The sequence below is a fragment of the Lolium perenne genome, chromosome 4, assembly GCF_019359855.2.
Source record: "Lolium perenne isolate Kyuss_39 chromosome 4, Kyuss_2.0, whole genome shotgun sequence".
Taxonomy (NCBI): domain Eukaryota; kingdom Viridiplantae; phylum Streptophyta; class Magnoliopsida; order Poales; family Poaceae; genus Lolium; species Lolium perenne.
This window is the reverse complement of record NC_067247.2, coordinates 53,758,484-53,780,873: the sequence shown is the minus strand read 5'-3', so window position 1 is coordinate 53,780,873 and position 22,390 is coordinate 53,758,484.

The window sequence follows — 22,390 nt, the reverse complement described above, 5'->3', positions numbered from 1 at the left end:
GAAAATCCAGCTGGTGAGGGTGCCCCTGTTGGTTCTTCCGAGGAAGAACAACCAGAAACCTTCGTGCATATATTCGCTGCGAAGAAACAACACTCTTCAGTTGTCGTCCTCGTCGGTGCCGTCGCCATGGTAGTTCCGGCGGCAACGCGTCTCGTCGAACACCTTGACGCTCATGTCCCTGTCGCCAAAGTAGGAGAACACGAGCACGAAGCCGGCTTCGAGGCGGTGGTAGCGCGCGACCTTCTCCCAACCGATGTGGAGGTACATCTTGCCGCGCGCGTCGTAGATCACGTCGACGAGCCACTGGTAGCAGCCACAGTCATCCTCCCGCAGATGCAGCGAAGTCGGCAAAGGTGTCCGGCAGCCTCTGGATGTCGTGTGGGTCGCCCTTGAGGACGACGATGAACTCGAACAGCACGGGCCCTTATCACATTGTACATGTCCTTATAGCACTTTTTGTTTTTTCATTCTATCATCTCGACGCCGTCGATCACAAACACAATCAATATGACGAAGGTCTAAGCAATTCCATGTTTGGAATTGCCAACAAAGAGATGGACAATATTCTTTCTACATTTTTTTTTTGAATTAAAGGGTTTTCCCTGATTTCACTTAAGAGAAACCAAATGTTGTTTGCTACAAATCTCAGCACCGCCACCAACCAGCCATGGAATAGAGAGTTTGTTTGAAAGAAATAAAGAAAGAAGAAACTAAACCGCCTAAGCCAGATGATGAGAATACAGAAGAGGAAAGGGGTGCATAGGTCAGAGACAACACATCCTGGAGCTACAAACCCTCACACTTGGAACATTCTCTCCTAGGCTACATGCTTCGACGACTTCAGTTCTTTGTTTTTTCTGTTTTGCCAAAATGTATTCTTGTCTACTTTTTCTACATTGCCAGCCTTGGGGTCCATGACACCGATCTCCTCCTGGGGTTGAACATCTTAGTTGCAATTCGCTCCACCAACTTTGCGAGACATTGTAGTCGATCCTTTGTGATGTCCTTCACCTGCAAAGAACTCCATAAATTAATCCAATAGCAAATTTTGTATATGACTGCAATCGGTTCATCTGGCCACTTCTTTTGAAAAACATGCTAGGTTTCTTGTTTTCCAGTCCCCCAGAAAACATCCGTTATCACCACCGCAACAAGCTTTCGGTTCAGATCCTACAACCCTTTAAGCCAGATGTTCACACAACTCTGGACATTGGTGAAGGGACGGGAAACTGAAAGCAACACTCGACACATTCCACACATATCTGGCTAAAGGGCGAGAAAAGAAAGATGGTCAATCGATGCATTGTTTCCACATAATAAGAAACTCTTCGAACATGACCCACACCTTTGCAATAGAACATCCCTCATCAAGATGCTACCTTTCAGCACTAGCCAAAGAAACATTTAACTCGCATAGGAATCTTAATGTTCCACATAAACCTGTACGGCACCACCCCATAATTCTATAGAGCGTAATAAAAAAGATTTCACACTGAAAGGCCCCCATGTCGGACAAATTCGAATATAGCTTAACTGAATCTTCTGACAAAGTCACATCCCCACACACACCACACATTCTTAGCCATTTTTATTTTCTTTGCCCAACCATAGCCTTTTTGAATCTGAGATTTATGATCCCGGTAGAAAATACTTTACAAATATTGATCTCTTGGTTTAGAGAAAATGAGTAAAGTCTAGGAAAAGTCACATAGAGAGGGCAATCATGGAGCCAATGATCTTCCCATATCCGTGTAATTTCTCCATTGCCAATCACAATTCTACAACAAGGCCAGAATAATTTTTTAACTTCCATCCAACCTTGCCAAAAATGGGAATCACCGGGTTTAACTTCCAATTGGCCAAGAGTTACTTAAGAAAGGAATTTGTTCCTTAAAATTTGTTGACATTTTCCATCCTCGCTGAAAAGTTTCCATAACCATTTATCCAATAAAGATATATTCATTAAATCCAAATTTAGAATGCCTAGACCACCTTGGTCTTTTGGAGGACAAACAATGTCCCAATTCACAAGATGATACTTTTCTTGTTTTTAACCTCCTCCCACTAAAAATGTGATTTTTGCATATCCATTCTTACTTACGGGCCTTTGGCCACTCTGTAGAAAGATAGTATATATAGCGGTATGCTTGAGAGTGATGAACTAATCAAACAAACCTTCCCACCCACAGCGAGCCATTTTCCTTGCTAACATCCTAATTTACTTTCCATTTTTGTTTTTAGCTAGCTTTTAATCATTATTTCTTATTCTTTTTACATTAGTGGGTACTCCTAGATATTTCATGGGGAGTGAACCCATTTTGCAAGTAAATATTTCCTCAAAAAAATTCTATCCACAACCTCCCCCAAACAAAAAAATCACTTTTGTGAAAATTAATTTTCAGTCCAGTCATTTTTTCAAATAAACAAAGCAAAAATTCCAAGTTTCAAGCTTGATGTAAACCATCTTGCAGTAGTAATTATTACAACAATTAATCCTGTTGGTGACCCATGCGGACACCTCCGATTGGTGCATTTAGAGCCGTTGGATCTCCACTTTAGATGATCTAGGTCGTCCGTTTAGTCTGGTTTTTTTTTAGGGAAAAGTGCGCTCTTTATTCAAACTTTAACATCAGTACATAAATATTACATAAATATTGCCGTATAAACTCCGGAACAGCACCATGAAAACTAAAAAAACTAGATAGTTCACTGGAACGAGCTAACTGATGAGCCGCACTATTCAAACCACGGGGAATATGCTTGAAACTGCAAGACTGAAAGGATGTCGCCATCAATTTGATATCTGCCACTACTGCACCCAGGCCAGATCGACCCATCGCTGGATCATTAAGCCTATGGATTAGGGATAGACAATCAGATGCCACAATTAGAAACCGATGACCCTGAGTGTGCGAAAAAGAGGTTGCTCGCCTGATGGCTAGCGCCTCCGCCAATTCTGGTGTCGTGACCTCTGGGAGATGATCACTGAAGCCTGCCAAACATTCTCCACGATGGTCTAGGATCACAGCACCAATACCCATACGTCGAGATGATGCAAAAATAGCGGCGTCTACATTTATCAAGATAGTGCCGGCCGGCGGCGGAGTCCATTTCAAAGGTGATGACGATGACTCACACCGGGAAGCCCGGGGCTTCTTGAAGCAATGCAGAACCACAATATCAACATATGCCTTCATCTTCTCGACAATTCTTCAAGGGTGTATAATCCCCTCATTATTCCTCGCATCATTCCTAGCCTCCCATAAATGCCAGAAGGTCAAAGTAATAGCTGTTGCTGAATACCTGAACATCTCTCAAGCACATCAAACAGTCATTGGCGAGGTGATAGGAAGAAACGACGTTGGAGATGAATGCCATAGCACTCCTTAATGGCCTCCCAAACCTCCTCAGCATAGCTGCAGAAAAGAAAGGTATGTTCTTTACGTTCCACCCGGTTGCAAAAAATGCAAGTATCGGGTGCTGGTATATGTCTCCGACAAAGTTGAAATCCAGTCGGAAGACAATCATGGGAAAATCTCCATAAAATAATTTTCATCTTCCGTGGCGCATTGATTGCCCATATTCTTTTCCATCCCTTCTCTTCTTCACATTGCCGTGAGCTAGAACCCTTGCAGGGATTACTTCTTGCACAATGAAACTGCTCAGTACGTGCTAAATTATAAGCTGAACGTACAGTGTAGCATCCAGTTTTTGTGAAGGGCCATGATACAAAGTCGTTCTCACCGTGTGAGCTGATAGGTACAGTTAGGATCTTGCGCACGATCTGTTCATGGAATACTTCACGTAGCCGCACTTCATTCCAACTCTTGGACTCACTATTTATCAAGGTATCAACAGTTTGTCCATCAGATAAAGGAACCATCGGGTTCACTAAATAGGCCGGGGTGTCAGGGATCCATTTATCCTTGGTGATTTGAATTGTCGATTCATTTCCCACACCCCAACGAATACCCCTGGATAGAAGATCCTTCCCAAACATTAGACTCCGCCAAGTATATGAAGCAGTTCTCGGACATGACGCAGACCAGAAGCTTCCATTTGGGTAGTATCTTCCTTTCAGAACCTTCGCACACAACGAATATGCGCCAACACTATTTTCCGAGCATCGCTTGATTAAAAAGAGACATATCACGGAACCCATACCACCAAGCGATTTTGGTGTTGAGAGCCACTCCCACGAGCGCCAGTGCATTTTCTTCTTCCCGTTCTCCACTCCCCACCACGAATTTGAGATTGTACATCTCATAGTATCACATGTGGCAACCGGGAGCTCAAAACAATTCATGACATGAGTAGGAATAGCCTGAATGACGGATTTCAGAAAAGTTTCTTTTCCCGCCCTCGACATTGGCCTCTCTGTATATCCATTTGATCTATTCCACATACGATCTGGCAAGAACTTGAAGGTGCTAGTCGGTGATCGTCCCACATGCGTGGGCATACCCAAGTAGGTCTCCTGCAGCGCCTCATTCTGCACCTCAAGCTTGGTCTTGACATATGATTTAATGACATCCTTGCAATGGGAGCCAAAAAACACTGACGATTTTTGCAGATTGATCTTTTGCCATGTGCCCGCACAATAAGTATTAAGTGTTTCCTTCAAGGCCTCCACACTACAGGGGTCACTTTTTGCAAAAAAGATACTATCATCTGCGAACAATAAGTGAGAGATAGCTGGTCCATTCCTCCCATTCTTGATGCCACTCAAAGCACCACTATTCTGCATGGCATTCAACAAACAGGAGATTCCTTCAGTGTATAACAGAAAGAGGTACGAACTGATCGGATCCCCTTGACGAATGCCTCGCGAGGGTACGATCGGCATGGTAAGGTCTCCATTGACACGCACTGCATAACAAACAGACGTGACACATCTCATGATCGTGCTAATCCATGCCGGGTCAAAACCAAGCTTCTCTAAACAACCATGGAGATAGATCGACTCCACACGATCGTATGCCTTCATCATGTCAATCTTCAAGGCGAAGTGTGGCTGCTTGGACTGTTGTTTACGAATGGTGTGCAAACACTCAAATGCCACCAAAGCATTGTCGGAAATAAGACGGCCGGGAACGAAGGCGCTTTGGTATTCAGAAATGAAATGAGGCAGAATCACCTTCAATCTGTTGGCTAACACTTTAGAAGCAATTTTATAAAGCACGTTGCATAAACTTATTGGGCGAAAATTTGTCAAGAGATCCGGATGTGCCACCTTGGGGATGAGTACAATAACTGAGTCACACATCCCCTCTGGAATTTCCCCTCCTTCCAAGAAATATCTCACAGCATTACAAATTTCCGCTTGGAAGAAATCCCAATGAGTCTGATAAAAAAGCGCCGGGAAACCATCCGGCCCTGGCGATTTAGTCGGGCCCATTTGAAAAAGAGCAGCCTTGATCTCACTGTCCGTGCAGGGTTTCAGAAGATCCTCATTCATATCTGGAGTTACTTTAGTCGGAATGGATTCAAGAACTGCATCAATGCTCGGACAAGGTTCAGATGAAAAAAGGTCCTCATAAAATATTTGCACCATACCTTTAATATCATCTTGCTTGTCACATCGTGAACCATCTGGTCGCTTGAGGTATTGAATCTTGTTCGTACGTCGGCGAGCCGACGCCCGAGCATGGAAGAAGGCGGTGTTCCGATCCCCCTCACGCAACCACTCCACACGAGACCGCTGCCGAGCCATCACCTCCTCATGCTCGAACAATTCACATAGTTGTCTCTCGACATGTCGCTCCTCAGCAACATTGGCCTGGGACACTGCAGCCTCACGCAGCCGTTTCAGCTTCTTCTCTAGTTTCTGAATTTTCCTGCGAACTGAACCGAAAGCCTGTCGGCTCCAACTTTGCAGTGACACAGCAACAGACTTCAGGGTCGACCATGTAGCTCGTAGGGACGTATTTCCATCCCTACTGTCCCGCCATGCATGTTCCACTGCCTCACGATAATCAGGTGCTCGCAACCACATGGCTTCAAAGCGGAAACCACGTTGGACTGGAGCACATGTCCTATCCAGGACATCATGTGCCCACGTAAGTAGTACTACAGCATAGTGGTCTGATGTGGAAGTGATAATATTTTCCACCCCAGCATCATCAAACATAGTAGAGAACTCTCCATTACAAACTGCTCGGTCGAGTCTCACACGAACTAGGCTACCATTCTCTTGCATGTTACTCCATGTCATCTTAGGCCCAGAAAAACCCATGTCTTGGAGATTACAATCCTCAAGCAACTCCTAAACAAAGAAATTTGTCTGTCTGTTCTGTCCCGAGGCCCAAAGTATTCATCATGTGACAAAACTTCATTAAAATCCCCACAACACACCCACGGTCCAGTCCACTGTGAACGAAGAAAACGTAGAAAATCAAAGAACTCATAGCGCTGTTCTCTTTTTGGTTCACCGTAGACACAGGTCACCCGCCACTTCGGTGATTCTTCTACACTGACATAAGCGTCAATGCATCTCGCATTACATGCCTTTACTTCCACCGTAATAGACGACGACCAGAAGAGGGCTAAGCCCCCACTCAATCCAACGCTGCTGACAGCATATGAACAATTGTAGCCCAACGACCACATAAACCTCCGGACTTTATCTTCCCTCATCTTTGTCACGGATAAAAAGAGGAGGGAGGGTCAAAATGTCTTCACTAACCAGCGAAGCTCCCCGACTGTCGCGTCCGACCCCAGCCCGCGACAGTTCCACGCCAAAAGACTCATTGCGTCTAGCGGGGCTGCTCCACAGCACCCGCCTGATCCGCCGATCCTTTCCTCATCTTCTTGTTCGAGTCAACATTGTTGTCACTAGCCGCTGCATCATGTTCCCCATCAAGAGTACCATCAGCTGCAGGGTGTATAGAGACACCTGAAGATTGTCCTACCGTAGGCCCTTCAAGGAGTAAAACAGGTGTAATTGGGGCCTTCGGTTGGTAAACTAATTGCTTTCGTTTCTGTCCAGAAACATTCCAAAAAGTGTTTACTCTTAATCTCTTGTTGATAAGTGTCGATTTCATCGCTCTGGTTTTTGTTGAAATAGTCGGGTGCTAAGCAAATCCATACTAACATCGCCGTGCTCTGAAGCCATGTCCTCGGGAGCGATTGCTGGGGTGTGGCTTGTTTGGACCTTTGGCTGCAGTATCTGAAGTTCATATGAACCAACAGATGTGGAGCTTCTTTTCGCCTGCTGTTATCTTCCGACAGATGTGGTGTAACATCCCAACCTTGTGTTTATAAATAAACGAGTGATCATGTGCATCTCATGCATGTAGTTTGCATTTGAGTAAATTCTACATCAAAGTTTAATAATTTTCAATTATGCAAATCTCTCTCTGTTTCTTCTCCATTCAAAATCTCTCAAGATTTTATAAATTAGGCAACATGGCATTGTTGTTATTCAATGAGCCATGTGTGTTTATTATTCTTTGACAATTTCTGAGTTCAAACAAAATTCAAAACTGAGTTGAAAATTTGAATTTGAAAAAAGAAAGAAAAGAAAACCAGAAAAAAAGGGGGAGAAACCCTCTTCTCTCTCCCCTGGGCCGCAGCCCATCTCTTCTTCCCTCTCTCCTCTCTCTGGCCGCAGCCCAGAACGGCCCAAGTGGCCCAGCCGCACCCCTTCACTAGCCCAACAGCTTTTCCAGGGGGTTAAGCGCAAAAATGCCGTCTTCCCCGCCGACCGAAGCAGCTCGGTGGAGAGCTGCCGGCCGAGCGATGGCGCCGGCGGCCACGATGCGCTCCGCCGCCCCCCGACGGCTACAAGTAGCTCGCCGCCGCGCCCTGGAACCCTAGCCCCATTCTCCCCCTTCCCCGTGCTCTCCCGCGCCTCGCCCAGACCTAACCCTACCTCGCAGGACCGGCCGGCCACCGTCGATTCCGGCGCCGGCGAGGCTCCCCGGCCGTCGCCGACCACGCCAAGGCGCTCGCGGTGAGACACTGCACCTCCCTGTCCTCTCGGTCTGCTCCCTCTCCCCCTCTAGCTTCGCCCCCACGAGCACCCGACCCGGCCTCCGCCGCTCCTCGTCGCCGGTCGCGCTCCGGCGACCAAAGGCGGGCGGCGCCGCCACCATTCGATTCCCCGCATCGTCGCGCGTCTTTTGCCCCCAACCGCGCGTCCTCTCGCCCACGGGAGCCGCGGATTGGAGCTCCACCGGAGCTCAATTGCGAGCTCATGGCCGGCTGACGTCATGATGACATCAGCATGATGCCATATTTAATTTTCCTATTTCTGTAATTCCTTTTTCTATTTCTGTAATTTCAATAAATAGAAATTAATTGACATGTGGGGTCCCCTGCTCAGGATTTTAATAATTTCATAAATATTTTAGAAAAGAATAATATTATGACATGTGGGTCCAACTTTATTATTATTTATATAATTTTCTGAAATTGATTTAAAATGAATTAAATTTTGGAAATTCATAAGTAATTCATTTTAAATAAGAAAAATATAAAATTATATATCAAAATGATCAGAAAAACAAATCCTAGTTGTTTATCCATGTTTCATACATCTTTGAACCAATTAAATATGAGCCTTAGTAGAAACCCTAATTTGACCCCTCTCATATGTCGGGGTTCGAAGCCGAACCCCTTTAATTTCCATCGATGCACCTAGGGTTACCCAAACCCCTTTAATATGACATGTCATCATATTCTATGTGCATTGCATTGTACCTTGTCTTGATTGTGCTTTTCCTTTCCGGTGTTTGGTTCTTCATCGATAGGGATCGAACGCGAACCCGAGATCAACGCCACCGAAGAGCAGCATCAGAACAACGAGGGACAAGGCAAGCCCTAACCTGGTTCATATATGGTTTCGAAATGCTTTACTTCTGGTTCTTACATATTGCATCCGCTTCAAATATGTTTTATCGGCAGTTCTAGATATCCTATGTGTGCATATTCCATCCTTGTAGCCCAGAGTTACTGATCCACCGCTCCCAGCAAAACTAGGTCTGAGCTTATTCGCATCGTTAGAGCCGTATATGTGTTATGCTTAGCCATGCTTAGCTGTTGAAGTCTGATCCATCCGGTTGATGAATCAGAGCACTAGTAGGAAAAGCCTCATCAGTGGCGCACGAAAATTTGATTCTGTGGCGCATGGAGGGTGCGCCACAGAAACGTCGCCACAAAAATAAGCTTTCTGTGGCGCATCTGGCCGTGCGCCACAGAATTAAGGTTTTTGTGGCGCACTTGGGCCGGTGCGCCACAGAAATAAGTAGTTCTGTGGCGCATGTGATATAGCTGCGCCACAGAAATAGGTGCGCCACAGAATTATTTTTTGGTGCGCCACAGAACTATCTACAGGTATACTCGATTTTGTGCTCCCTGGTGTATTATACAGGTTTTATACTGGTTTTATACACAGTATACAGATTATATACTGATATAATATAGACAGATATAATATGGACATATATAATCATCACATCATCATCACATTACTTAGAGCCCGATCGAGTTATACATATAGCTCCATACAACTCATAATCCATGCAAATTAAGAAAGTTCTCATCATCTCTAGATACAAACGAAGTGACACTGGCCGCCGCCTACACTAGGATGAAATAGAGTACCGCCGCGACGATGGTGAGCAAGAGCGAGAGCACAAGGAAGGTCTTCATCTTGCTCTTGTTCGCTTGGTGCGCCCTCCACTTGGCAACCGCCTCGTGTCTAGTCGGGTACCCTTTGTAGCAGCTTGCCGCCGAACTTGTGCACTGTTTCTTGCACTCCTCCCACTCCTCGTACACTCCCGGAACCCGCCCCTCGAACACGACGTAGTACGTCATCTCTATGGACACAAGGCATATTAGTATATAACGCAATGGAAAGAGTTAGAGGGTTCACATGCATACATATTCACAAGAATTAAAGCAAGGAAATAATAATAAACCTAAAAGAAATATAGCATCGGTATCACATAAGTAATATGGTTCAACGATAACGACTACAATAGAAATTGAAGTCCAACAACGACGACCACCGTTTCGAGCAAATTAAGCAAGTTTAGTTTACAACACGGTACAAATTGTCTATCGATTCAAAGTAATGCTAGGCACACCGGCCTCGGTCAACGAGACGTCTTCTTGAGCGGCTCCGGAACGGCTTGTACAAGTCCTTCGTCGTCCACGTCCTTCCATCACCCTGCCTATGTAGGCGTTCTTCGATATCCCTCTTAGGCAACGCTCTGGCTGCGTGTAAGAGCCCCGATCCGTTGGATACATCTTGTAAGATAATTTCCGAGAGCTTTACTTGGATGCGATGGAAGTCTTTTCTAAGATCATCATCACTGATTTCCCCCGACATTTTAATGGGGTCTCGCTTACTAGGTGGCAGAGACATCATCTCTGCATCCTCGACAAACCCTTTAAGGTGATGGAGGACATAGAAGGCCTCCTTAATGCTGCCACCGGCTGCTTGATACAAGGGAAGTTGATCACGTGCTTGAACCCGATCTTTTTAGTGTCCGGCCTGATATATTGCCCATTCTTGTCGAAGGTGCCTCCACTTTTGGAGTAGCCAAGGATAGCCTCATCGAGAACACCCCTTATTCTCGTGTAGTCTTTCTTCGTCGTCGTACTCGACGAGTCGAAATACCGGGCTAGTGACCACTTTGGATCTAGGATGATGAGTGTGCGTATTTGTCCCTGCTCAACACATGCAATTGAAATGGCATGTTGGAAATGATCGGCAATGGAAGAAATATATAAGAAATCATAAGTTACGACGGCCGTGAGCGGATGTGTACTTACTCGGGAAAGACAGGCAGAAGAATGGTGTTGCTCTCTTTGTGCACGAGCATGAAGTTCTGGAGGTACCGCACCGCCTTGGTCCGTGTCCTTGAGCCGTCTCTGGAGCTGGCTATCGCGCATGTAGTAGGGATCCGCTACCGCGATGTGGCGGGGTCTCTCTCTCTCGTTGATCTTCATCTGAAGATTGATCGCGTATAGGCGGACCAAGTTATAGTCGAGCCGTTTCGAGTGAAATAGATTGAAGACGTCCTCGAACGCTATGAAGAAGATATTCGCGGGGTCTTCATTGACGGTTCTGGTCGGACGGCACCTTGACCGAGAACACCGGGTAATTTGGATCCTTTTCTTTAAGAAGGACGCTCTCTTGATAATGAATAGAGTGCCGCAAAGGGAGCATTTGTCCACTTGCGAGGTGTTCCATGTCCGGAGGCGGTATAGGTTTACCAGCCTTCATGACACCGGGGCAAGCCATCCGGGGTAGGTGGTACCATGTCGTCGGCCCGGATCCTCTTAGGAGCAGGCTGGCTCGAAGATGCGCCCTTCTTGGCTCCTCTCTTCCTTCCCTTCTTCACCCGACCTACCGGGGGTGCTTGTGGTGCTGATGGTGGTGCTTCGGGTGCTGGTGGTGCTTCTGAGGTTGCTGGGGTTGATTTGGGTGGCTCCCCGATGATCGTCTTACGCAGCGTGTTAGGGCTGAAAACGGTAGCAGGCTTGACTTGAGCTGGATTGCCAGCCTCCGGAGGAGTGTCTTGAGAAAGACCCATGAAGACCAGGCGCTGCTACGTTACGCTCGGGGGACGAGTAAGTTCTTCGACGTCTGTGCGGAAGGCTTGTTCATCCATAGGAGGCAAGTACATATCTTGGCTGCAGCGCCGTTGTTGATGTAGGCATCGATGTCATCATCATCATCTACATCGTTGCCATCAAGTGGCGCCATGTCCTGGACCTTAGGTGGTGGCGGTTGCGATGCCGCCGCTTGGCGTACCGTGTGTCTAGTAGACGGTCGTTGCGGTAGCGCTCCCAACAACTGTTTGTGGCGTCTGGTGGTGACGGCGATCGTCGGTTCCTTCCGGGTGGCAGCGGCGACCGCCGGTTCCTTCAGTAGTGGGGCGGCGACCGCCGTTTCCTTAAGGGTGTCGTCGGCGCCGGCGATCTTGGGCCGGATGATAGGGGAGGTGGCGCCGGTGCTTTTCTTACCACTCGGAAGACCCCCCCGCATTTAATCTGGTTCTTCGGCCATGTCATAAGCCATGAGGTGCAATCCCCAAGGGGCAAAACGTCGCCTTCGTCTGTGCCCGGAGGTTGAAAGGGGGGATGGCGTAGCGGTACTCCGGCACTACCATTACCAACTTGACCTTCGCCACGTCTTTCGCCAATGTAGTGCCGTGCATAACGCGGGAAGCCATGACATAGCCGCTAGCAACTTCCACCAACTTGCCGCCGGGCTCCACCGTTTGCAGAAGTATGCATTGTTCATCCTGAGTCAGGGGCGCCATGTTGGGCATCGTGAGATGGCAGTCACGAAAGGCATATATAGTTAAAGAAGATGACGCGAAGGAGTAACTAATGAGTTTACCTCCTTGATGGCGTCGATCTCGGCTACTGTCGATACAAGGGCGGCGGTTGGGGGCGTCGATGCGACCAGTTGGAGCTGCGGCGGCGGTTGGAGCTGCGGCGGCGTCTGGTGGAGCCCCGACGCCGGCGTCGGGTGGAGCGGCACCGTCGGCGACACGTGGAAGCTTGAGTTGCCGCCGCTAATGCTGGGCACATGTATCGGCCCCACTTGACCTCCCGCATTCCAAGCAGCTAACCCCTCCATCAACCCAGGGGGATGATCTGCCGGATCTTCTCGTCCAATAACTTGTTCATCATCTCCGTGTTCTCCAGAGGCTTTTCGGCCACCAGCTTCTCTAGTGACTCCACCTTCTTCTTCAGCTCCTGAACCTCGGATTTATCCTTTGCCGATGACCTCCTCTCCAGCTTTCTCGTCTTGGCATCCGATCCGTAGTACTCGGATAGCTTCATACTTGTGCCAAAGCCGGACACACGGCCACCCGACGTCGGTGGCTTGTCTAGCTCCCTCTCCTTGTATTTGTTCATCGCCCTGTTGAAAGGCGTGTCCCACGGTTCCGTCGACCCCTGGGACGACAGGCCAGCCTTCGTCAACTCTTCATCCTTCAGACAAAGGAACTTAAGGTTAGCCCATTTGGCTTCATTGCCTAATAAGATGAGCGAAATAATATAGAACTATCCTTACCAGGTACTTCTCGAAATCCTTCACGTCTTCATGATCCGTAATAAATTCCCCCGTCTTCCAGTCTAAGTAGTAGCGGGACCGGACAAAGTTCCTAGCCTGTTCATCCTGGATTTTGTGCCAGGGGTTTTCTTTCCCAGACGTACCATCTCGGCATCCTCCTTGTCCCAAGTGGGCTGTTTTCCTCGGTAACCGCCGCTTCCGCAATGGTGGGTCCCTAAGTTCAAATCCCGCATTTTCTTCCCCCAGGCGGTCCATTTTTTAACATCGTCACTCTCTAAGTAAGACTTGAATGCATTAAAGTCTTCTAAGGAGAGCGATGGTTCTTTGCTACTTATCCTCTCCCAGCTTTCACCGGCGTCGATCTTTTTCTTCAGCCGGTTCTTCCAGCTGCTCAAGGCGGTGCTCATCTTCGTGAGAGCTAAAGAGTCCACCTTCTTATTGAACGGCTCCGGGAACGTGTATCGTTGGTGAAGCTTCTGGAGGAGGGATTGGACGATAGCCTCGTTCTCCTTGCTTCTGAGGTCATGAGTTAGGATCGGCACGGTTTCACGGACGATGCACCCTAGTTGCATGCCGTACCCTTTGGCAACCCACGAAGGCTCCATCGGTAGGCCACTTTGGGAGACTACCGTGACAACATCGGTGACGTTGGCGAGCACTTGCGGCCTCCGATCCCTCCTTGGCCTCCTCGCCGTCCTCTTCTTCTTACCCTCCTGAGGGTTGCCGCCGCTATCACCTTCCGTGCGGTTGGCCGCGTTCTCTTCACCGGTCGTCTCTTCACCGGTCTGGGCGGCGTCGTCCCAGGTATCGTCATCGTCGCCGGTGTCGGCGGCGGCCCCCCGGCCCTCTCCCTCGGAGGCAGTGTCCCGGCCCTCTTCCTCATCGTCGGGCGACTCGGCGGCGGCCTTCCGGGGCTGCTCGTAGCCCTCCCAGAAGTCCTTGTTGGCCTCTCTCGCTTCTTCGTTCTGGCTCCTGGGCTTAGAAGTGTTGCGCGACATGTTTATTTTTGCACTTCATTAAAAAGAGGCAACAAGTTAGTACAAAAGTCAACCAAAAAATTCGGCATGACCTTTGCTATTTTTTCTACGTAGGAGTGCCCATTTCTCAACCGAAACGGAAGTTAATCAACGCTTCGGGAGAAATGGGCAACTCAATGAAATCCCTGCAAAACCTGGAGCCCACATTCATCACCATATTCACAGATTCTAACCATGTTCATCATTATACAAAATTGTATCCAAATACTACTACATCAAAACCTGGAGCTACAACAACATCAAAACCTGGAGCATCAAAAACCTGAAGCATCAAAACCTAGAGCATCTACAACAAAACCTGGAGCATCAAAAACCTGAAGCATCAAACCCTGGAGCTACAACTACATCAAAATCTGAAGCATCAAAACCTGAAGCATACAACTACATCAAAACCTGGAGCATCAAAACCTGGAGCATTACACTTATACTTACAGTAGCACTAACCACTTATACTTACAGTAGCACTAACCAAAGTAGCATCATTAGCTTGAACCAAGAATTGCTAACAAATCCTAGCTAGCAGTAGCTAGCAATAAAGAACATCAACATATAAAATTCCAGAGATAATTAAATAGCAGAAGCTTGAGCATCATATGGAAATGCTAGTGACTTACAGTAGCATTTCATGTACTAGTAGCATTATTATCTTGAAACCCCAAGCGATAATTCAAAATCAACAAATCCTAGGCAAAGAGCATTTCATTTTATTAACCCAAGCATTTTCATTTTCTAAACCTAAATTTTCTACTGCCAACAAATCCTAGCATCAATTCAAAATCAACTAGGCAGTAGCATTTCATTTTATTAAAAAACCTACTGCATTGTATTGAAAAACCTACTGCATTGTTCATTTTATTGAACCATTAGCTCTACTGCAAGCAATGAATTTAAAAAAACAGCAAGCAATGAATTAAAAAAATAGCAAGAACTTTATTAGCTCTAGTGCAAGCAATGAATTAAAAAAAACAGCAACCAATGAATTAAAAAAATAGCAAGAACTTTATTAGCTCTAGTGCAAGCAATGAATTAAAAAAAACAGCAACCAATGAATTAAAAAAAATAGCAAGCAATAAATTAAATAGCATTTGACTGCATCATTTGCATTTACATTTAAACCAAAAGAGCATCATTTGCATGAACAAGAGAACCTAAATCAATTTCTAGCTTGTACATTTCATCATTTCATCATAGCATCATAGCATCATTTCATCATTTCCATTTAAACCAGTAGCATCATTAGCTTTCACCAAGAATTGCTAACAAATCCTAGCATCAATTCAAAATCAACTAGGCAGTAGCATTTCATTTTATTAAAAAACCTACTGCATTGTATTGAAAAACCTACTGCATTGTTCATTTTATTGAACCATTAGCTCTACTGCAAGCAATGAATTTAAAAAAACAGCAAGCAATGAATTAAAAAAATAGCAAGAACTTTATTAGCTCTAGTGCAAGCAATGAATTAAAAAAAATAGCAACCAATGAATTAAAAAAATAGCAAGAACTTTATTAGCTCTAGTGCAAGCAATGAATTAAAAAAAACAGCAACCAATGAATTAAAAAAAATAGCAAGCAATAAATTAAATAGCATTTGACTGCATCATTTGCATTTACATTTAAACCAGTAGCATCATTTGCATGAACAAGAGAACCTAAATCAATTTCTAGCTTGTACATTTCATCATTTCATCATAGCATCATAGCATCATTTCATCATTTCCATTTAAACCAGTAGCATCATTAGCTTTCACCAAGAATTGCTAATAAATCCTAGCAGTAGCATTGGAGTCATTATTCTATTTCATGAATGCTTGTTCAATGGAGATGTAGTCACTACAGCATGCCACCAAAGTAGATATAGGTCATTTGTTTCTACATCTAGCTATGGAGCCCCTGAATTTCATCACATAGAAAGAATATAATGCCATAACCAAGAAATTAGCTACTGTTAGGATCATGGCAATTCTTTGATGGCTTGGATGGCTTGGATCATGGCAATGCAAACAACAAGAACATGAGACAATACAAAATCTGACCAATGTTGCCCTTCTTCTCCGAAATTCGGGCACAAGACAGTGGGGAGGGGGACGAGTGGGGAGGGGGAGAGGGACTCTCACCGAACGGCGGCGGTGGCAGGGCGCGGTGGTGATGGCGTTGTACGTCCTCCTCCTCTGCGGCAGCGACTCGGGCTGCGCGTCCTCCTCCTCGATCTGCGGGGCGGCTCGGGCTTGAGCGTCCTGCTCGGCGGTGGCGTGGCGGTCCTCCTCCTCCTCCTCTGCGGCGGCGGCTCGGGCTCGCGCGTCCTCCTCCTCGATCTGCGGTGGCGGCTCGGGCTTGGGCGTCCTGCTCGGCGGTGGCGTGGCCGTCCTCCTCCTCCTCCTCCTCCTCGGCGGCAGCAGCGCTAGGTGGCGGCGCTTGGCGGTGGTGGTGGTTGCAGTGGCGCTAGGGTTGTCGGGGAAGAAACTGCTGTTGTGAGTGGGGAAGAAAGGGTCGATCGAGTTATTTCACCAAGTGTCTAAATTCTGTGGCGCACCCCTCCATGTGCGCCACAGAATTAAGCATTCTGTGGCGCACCAGCTCTGACATGCGCCACAGAATCCCTTAATTCTGTGGCGCACCTAAAGGGGCGTGCGCCACAGAATTTAGGCACTTAGCAAAACAAAATGGTTTACTGCTGTGTACTGACAGTTACTTAGCACTAGCCCAGTGGTTAAGGTCAATGTTAGCCCATTAGTAGCCAGGTTCGAACCCTGGCTGCCACACAATTTTTCTTCCTTTTTTTCATATTTTAGTTACATTTCAATAAATAACACAACATTATTTAGTAATTAGTAGAGTATTATAAATTAATTGTCTCATACAAACATGTACGTTCTTGTTTCTCTCACACACACATGGATGTACTTGTCTAACACACACTCACACACATGTGATAGACCAAAAAGATCTTCTTCGTCCCGGCTTCGAGCTCTAGCTAGCGTCTCTTCGCAATCTTCTTGCCCTTTCGGTTGTTGGCGGTTGAATACTTTATGCCGGCCACCTTGAGATTTCTTCGCGTGAACGGACAACCTTTAGAGGGTAGGGAGGTCTTCCTTCTTACTTTACTAGTAGTAGGCATGTCGAAGTGCCTGTCGAATTCCTCCTCAATCTTCGGGTCACCGTTCTTGTCCAAGTCTTCCTCGTTGGCGTCTCCTTGCATTCCTATGATGCTCCTCTTGCCCCTCCTGACGACAACACGGCTAGGCCTCGACGGATCGGTGATGAAGAAGCATTGGTCAACTTGGCTACCGAGTACCCATGGCTCATTTTTCGCGGATGCGTTCTTCGATTTTGCATCGGGTATAACCATGGTTGTGAAATATCGGCCTTCTTTTTCGACCTTCTTGGCCCATCTCACACGAAACATTGGCACCGTCTCTCCACAGTAATTGAGCTCCCATATCTCCTCGATCCTTCCAAAAAATCTTTCCTTGACATTAGTCTCGTCATCGGCGTATGATAGCATAGTTACTCCTGAGTTTTGATTTTCACTATTTCTGTCCTTTTCCTCGGTGTAGAATCTGTAACCGTTGATGTCGTACCCCTGATAGGTCCTTACGTTATGCGCGGGTCCCTGTGATAAGGTGTATATGAGTTTTTCATCTTCGGTAGAAGGCGTATTTCTCTGTGCTTCAAGCAGTTGAGTTTGCTTGAACCAACGCGTGAAGCTGGAGTTGTGCTTTTTGGTTACGTCTCCCATCTTCCTCGGCCGGCCCATATCGATGTAATTCTGCTCGACCATGCTTTTGTGCTCTTGCACGAAAGGTTCGATCAGTTTTAAGTGTTGTAGCGCGACCCGGTGAGCCCTGTCAAAGTCGTCGCGTCGATTTTCAATGCCGACATGGACTGAGCGGTAGCCCTCGCGGTGACCGACTCCAGCGAGCCTCCCGAGGTGTGTCCTGGGGGGTAGACCAACATGATCCTCGTCGTCCTCGGTGCTTAGATAATTCGCGTAAGGAGATGCACTCGTAGGTTAGAAACCCCTTGGCCATGCTTGCGTCTGGACGGGCCCTATTGCGAACGTATCCTTTCATGACACCGTTCTGCCTTTCGAAAGGCATCATGTTGTGGAGGAACGTTGGGCCGAGCTGCTTGATGTCTTCAACGACATGGAGAAGGAGATGGACGCATATATCACAGAATGCAGGCGGGAAGTAAATCTCGAGCTCACATAGTATCACCATGATCTCATCCTGTAGCATCTTGAGCTGCCTCACGCCGATCGACTTCCTGGTGATAACGTCAAAAAAGTTGCATAGGCCAAACAGCGTATCACGGACGTGCTCGTCCATTATGCCTCGGATCGCAACGGGAAGTATCTGCGTCATTAGCACGTGGCAATCGTGAGACTTCATCCCGGTGAACCTCTTCTTCGCTACGTCCGTATATCTCGCTTATATTCCCCGAGTAACCGTGAGGAACTTTCACTCCTAGGAGGCACCTGAAAAACTGCTCGAGCTCCTCCGGGACTCGTTGTGAAGGTGCAGCAGGAAGCTGCACCGCGTTCTTCTTAGCCCTTTTACGGAGACGTTGAGTCCCTTCCGTCTGATCATCATCATCATCATCATCGTCAGTATCGGGGGCTTGAAGATCTTTCCTGATGCCAAAATGTTTAAGATCGTATCTTGCTTTCGGTCCATCCTTGGACTTTTCTGAGTTGCAAAGAGTGCCAAGCAGACTCTCGGTAACGTTCTTCGTAATGTGCATGACATCGAGGCTGTGGGGCGTGTGGAGGACCTTCCAGTACTCCAAGTCGTGGAAAACAGACCTCGCTTTCCATACACCGAGCAGCGGCTCTGGCTTCGGTCGCTTCTTTCCCGGTGCTGGGCACTCCTTCCAATTTTTCAGAAGATCATCGATTTCTGCGCCGCTCCTCGGGCGTGGGGGTCCATCGGGCTCATCTTTACCATTGAACAGATCACCGCGTTTTCTCCACGGGTGATCCAAGCGAAGCCACCTTCGAGCACCTGGGTAGACGGTTTTCGAGGACCCGGGATCCCTTGGTAGTTGTAGATGCGGGGTATCGTCCATGCACTTCACACAGCCGTTGAATCCGTGGCCCACCTGGGCAGATACATATGCGTAACCAGGATAGTCCGTGACCGTCGTGATCAACGCGGCTCTCATATCGAAATAAGTTCTAGTGTAGGTGTCCCACGTACGGGGTGGCGTCTTCCACAACGTGTCTAACTCCTCTTTCAGCAGCCCGAGATACAAATGCATGTCGACACCTGGTTGTTTCGGCCCCTGAATGAGAATACTCAGGTGTATGTACCTTTGCTTGGTGCACAGCCACGGGGGTAGGTTGTAAGGCCATACAAACACAGGCCAGGTGCTATGCGTGCTACTCTGGTTGCCGAACGGATTGAGTCCATCGGTGCTCATACCCAGGCTGATGTTCCTTCTGTCGCCCCCGAACCTAGGGAAGGCGATGTCCAATGCTTGCCACTGTCCAGCGTACGAAGGGTGTGTCGGACATATAGCCCATCTCCGGATCTTCTTCGGGCTTCTGCCTTTCCGCGTGCCATTGCATGAGCTTTGCTTCCTTAGGGTCCACGAAATACCGCTGCAGACGGGGAGTGATAGGAAAGTACCATACCACCTTTCGAGGTACCTTCTTGTTCCCAACCTTGTACCGTCCGTGGCCACACACCGGACATGTGGTTCTATCCTTGTACTCGCACCTATAAATCACACAATCATTAATGCAGGCGTGGTATTTTTCGTGCGGTAGGTCAAGGGGACACACGACTTTCTTGGCCTCCTCGGTACTACTTGGCAATGTGTTCCCCTCCGGGAGACGATCGTGCCAGAATTTTAAGTTCTTGCTGAAGCTGGAATCGGTCCACTTGTTCTCGCGTCTTCATCTGCAGGTAATCAAGCGTTACATGCAAGCGCGTATCCTGCGGACGACACCCAGGAAAGATCGGAGTCATCCCGTCTTTCTCCATTTGCGACAGCTTGGCTCTCTCTCTAGCTGCAACTCTATCGTTGCTCGTCTCCTGGAGGAGAAGATCTTGAACATGAGAGTCCCGCAAGGCCGAAATTAGCGGGGTCGCGCCGGAATCTTCTTCTTCATCATGATGATGTTCTCCGCCGGCATCTTCTTCTTCATGATGATCTTCTCCGCCGACTTCTTCTTCATGATGATAGTCCCCGTCGGCATGATGATAGTCTTCTTCATGATGATAGTCATCTCGCTCGACATGGTCTTCATGCGCACCATTTGATGGGGCCGGCCGCGCCTGGTTGTCTTGCATGAAACCGCGCCTCAGCAGTGCTCCTCCGGTTATGCGGAATCAGGGTTGATCCAGCGCTCGAGTTTGCATGATCGACACGGACATCTTATCTGGCGCCTATTGTTCCGAATCATGTCCTCCTTCGCGTCTATCTTGTATCTAGAGATTCGAGCGGAACTCATCGAGAGGACCATGCTTGCCTGCAAATGGTATACATAGAACAGGAAATCAGAACCGCACCAAATGCACACACATGCATGGGCCGTACCTCTCCTCAAGGTATTACATGGAGCGGAAAAATTCGGCATGACCTCTCCTCAAAGTAGGACATATGGGTAGTGCAAAACTTGCCGAAACGGAAATGAATCAACATTTTGGCAAACATCCATGCACCACACCGGCACACACAAGCGCTTCACCTGCAACAAGCATCCATACACACGACGGCCACACAAGATCTACAAGCATATGCATGTCTCCTCCAAGCATATGTATGTCTCCTCCAACTACTCACCTTCTAGATTCGATACCGAGACGAGACCACGATCGATGAGTTCGAGAGGAGGAGAGAGTATGGAGAGCCTTCTCCTCAACTCCAATTAAGTATCAACCAAAGTAAGTGCAATAAATACCCAAGCAAGTGAAAAGTAGAGTCAAAATGGTATGAGAGAGAAGGGGGGGACGAGCTAGATGGAGGAAGAAGAATGACTTGTGTAGTGTGGTAGGTGGGAGGTTGGCTCACTTTTGTATATCTGGTTCGCTAATTCTGTGGCGCACCTGAACAAATGCGCCACAGAATACCTTATTTCTGTGGCGCACGAGCCAAGCTGCGCCACAGAATAGCTTATTTTTGTGGCGCACTGTGGCCGTGCGCCACAGAATATCTTATTTTTGTGGCGCACTGTGGTACGTGCGCCATAGAAATAGTAAAACCAATTATTGGGGGTGTCAGCTGGTGGGGCCCACCAAGTTTTTGTGGCGCACGGTTCTTTGGTGCGCCACAAAATTAAGCTATTTTTGTGGCGCACCTTGCCTGGTGCGCCACAAAAAAAGTTTCTGTGGCGCATTTTTCGTGGTGCGCCACAGAACTAAGCTCCGCCTATAAGGGTTTTCCTACTAGTATACGAATGAACCTAGTTTGACAGGATGACGTGGTAAGATCAGTGATGATGTTAATAAACATGCTAAAGGCTTGGATGGGCCGCCACATGGGGATGTGGTGATTTGACTCGTTCTCGCCGATACTAGGACCTGAGTTCTCGCCTTCGGAACCAAGACTGAGCGTACAGCCACACGGGGCCCATGGGAACCCCTTGGCCCGAACTTACCTAGCTTACCCATGAGTCAATTAGTTTGCGAGTTCCATTTGCCATACGCATGGGGGAAAGGTGGAAAAGGTTTTCAAAGTGCATCATACAGGGCGTGGCCGGGGTGAAGGATGCTGGAGGCATTGAACTGGATCCCCTGCACACAATGACCGGGACCGCCTCGAAGAATGGCTACCTACGATGACGGAGCTCCCCAGTTAGTTTGACTCATGGGATAGGCGAAGTAAGGGAAAGGTTTTGGTCGACCACCCTCTGCCGGCACACCAAGGAGGTGTGTTAATCTAGTGGCACTAAGAGTCGGTCGGCGCGTGTGGGTAAAGTTGTACACCCCTGCAGGGTAAATCTTTTCGAAAAGCCGTGTCCACGGTTACGGACGACTTGGTGATGGATTCTGTGATCATAGACAACTTGAACCTAATCGTAAAACTTGATGTCAATGTGTGATAAGGATCCCTTCTCAGGGTGTCGAGGGGGTGATCCTAGGTGATAGGTTCAGGTGATGATGAAGATTCGGTGGATTCAACATGATGATCTTAGAGCTAGATTTGATATCGCTCTCTTATCCCTTTTGAAAATGGTCTGAAGAGACGAGCTTCTGCTCCCTCCTGTTTACAAAGGAAAACTGGCTTTTCGCAAAATAAGCTCCACATAAAGCCTCGCATACCCGCTTTGCTAACAGGTTGTACTAAGTCTTGCTGAGTCCCTGTA